At 34.6% G+C, this 2,391-nt stretch overlaps 1 pseudogene; it reads left to right on the top strand.

Annotated features, from left to right (window-relative positions):
* Nucleotides 1-281: 281 nt before the first annotated feature.
* LOC135232932 (ubiquitin-conjugating enzyme E2 variant 1-like) lies at nt 282-1,771 on the top strand (annotated as a pseudogene).
* The last annotated feature ends 620 nt before the right edge of the window (nt 1,772-2,391 follow it).

The raw sequence follows: 2,391 nt of genomic DNA, 5'->3' as shown, positions 1-2,391 counted from the left end.
GGACAAATCTCCCTTACAAAAGAATTTCAAATAATAAATATAGAAGGAATGACTGAAATAGAAAATCACCATTAGAATACCACAGTAATAAGTGCTGCAGGTAAGGTCATAAATAAATACTAAAGTTAGTGAGCAAAACGCTAAAGAGAAACAAGATGTCTCAAAGTGTTTCCTCCAAGATATTATTAATTACTGTACCAATTTTAACAGAAGTTCTTTAATACTCCTCCCTCCAGAAGATGGTATGTAGCTCCTCTCCCCTTCAGTGTGGGCTAGACTTAGTGACTGGTTTCTAAAGACTGGAATATGTAAAAGGAATAATAGTAATTTCACAGGGGAGAAGCCTGGCAGATGCCATCTTACCAAATGAACAAGGTTACGTCATGTTGATATTGTGTATTTCCTGATACGATTTGATGAGGAGGCACTTCACCTCCATAGTATTATTCCCCAAAACTCGTAGTCCCAGTCTAATCACAAGAAACATCAGGCAAACCCAAACTGAAGAATATGAAATACCTGACAAATATCCTTCAAAAGTTTCAAGGTCATGAAAAACAAGGAAAGACTGAGATACGACCAGAGATTGGAGGAGTTTAAGAGGACATGGCAACTAAGTAGACCATGGTATCCTGGATTGGATCCTGAACCAAAAAGTGGGCATTAGTGGAAAAACTAGTAAAATGCTCAAAAAGAGAGGAGAGAATGAAGAAAAGAAAATATTTAGAGATATTGGCTGTGAAACTTTTAGAACTAGTGAAAAGTATGATACCAGAAGTCCAGGAACAAGAATTTATACCAAGCCAGGTAAATAAAAATAGATTCACACCTAAACACATCTCAGTAAAACTGAGGACACAAAAGACAAAGATGAGATATTAAAGACATCCAGGGAGAAAGGGTGGATCACTGACAAAGATTTGGCCATTGGAGAGAAAGTAGTCTTCTCAACGGCAACAAAAGAAATCGGAAGATTGTAAATAAGACCTTGCAAATGTTGACAGAAAATAGTTGTCAATCTATAACTATGAACCCTGTTAAATTACCTTCCAAGATGGAGAGTGATAAAAATTGAGCATTTACTATCAAGAGACCTGTACTCTAGGTAGGAGAAAATGATATCAGAACACTAAAATACAGATAAAAGAGGGTATGCTGAGTAAATAAATGGAAATAATGTAAATTAATCTAAACAAATATTGTCTCTAAACATAATAATCATAATTCACATATGTGTTAATAAATTGGTGTCCTCAGAGGTTATATCAGTTTACTTTGCCACCAGCAATGTAAGAAAGTATCCAGGCCAGCCTTCCAGCAACAGCAATGCAAGATGGCAAGCACTATCAGATCGGAAATAAAAGTCCCTCACAATTTCCAACTGTTGGAAAAACTCTAAGAAGGCCAGAAAGGAGTAGGAGATGGCATAGTTAACTGGGGTCCAGATGATGGCAAAGACATGACACAAGATCGACAGAGATGATAACTGGGCCTCCAAGAACAATTTATGAAAACCAGATATATATCTTTCAAATAGAATGTGGACCTAAATACCCAGAAGTACCTCCTTTTGTAAAATTTGTAACAAAAATCAATATGAATGGAGTTAATAGTTCTAATGGAGTGATGGACCCAAGGGCCATATCAATACTAGCAATGGCAGAATTCATATAGCATCAAAGTTGTCCTGCAAGAGCTATGGCACCTAATGATGTCTAAAGAAAATATGAAACACCCCCAACCTCCTGAAGGACAGTGTTACAGCAATTAATCAAAAATAAAAACCACAGACCCTCCCCCTGCTCCCCGTTCAATTTAAGCAGTCTTCATTTTCTACAGTAGTGGATTTTCTAGATACGTCTTATAGACCTCAAAGTACTGGAAAGGAAGCTTCCCTTCAAAGGCAATTTATCTTAAGATACTGTAAATGATACTAATTTTTTATCCACTTGAGATATACGAGTTGTGCTATAACAGAAAAAGTATCCATTTTGTTTTTTGTTTTTTAATGACCTATTGTCAGATTTTATAATTTTTACTAAACCAGTAGATTAAAATGGTATCTTAGGGAGTTTTAACTTATATTTCTTTTAGTATGTGTCTATTGATATAATTATTCTTTCCTAATTTTTTAATTTATATTTGTCTTTGCCTTTGATTATGGTCTGTTTTATATTGAATTTGTTTACTTTTATGTAGTACCATTTTCTCCTTTTCTTTTAAGGCTTTTATATATTGGACCATACTTAGAAGTGCCTTCCAAAATTATGTTTTAGTTCTTCCATTGTTTCTTCAGTATTTTCTGACTTCATTTTTAAACACTTACATATTTGGTACACCTGAGAATTATTTTGCTATAAAGGTTGAGTATGGATGTAAATCTTTTTTCCC

This window comes from Loxodonta africana, chromosome 1 (assembly GCF_030014295.1).
Source record: "Loxodonta africana isolate mLoxAfr1 chromosome 1, mLoxAfr1.hap2, whole genome shotgun sequence".
Lineage (NCBI taxonomy): Eukaryota > Metazoa > Chordata > Mammalia > Proboscidea > Elephantidae > Loxodonta > Loxodonta africana.
This window is presented reverse-complemented; position numbering and strand designations above follow the sequence as displayed.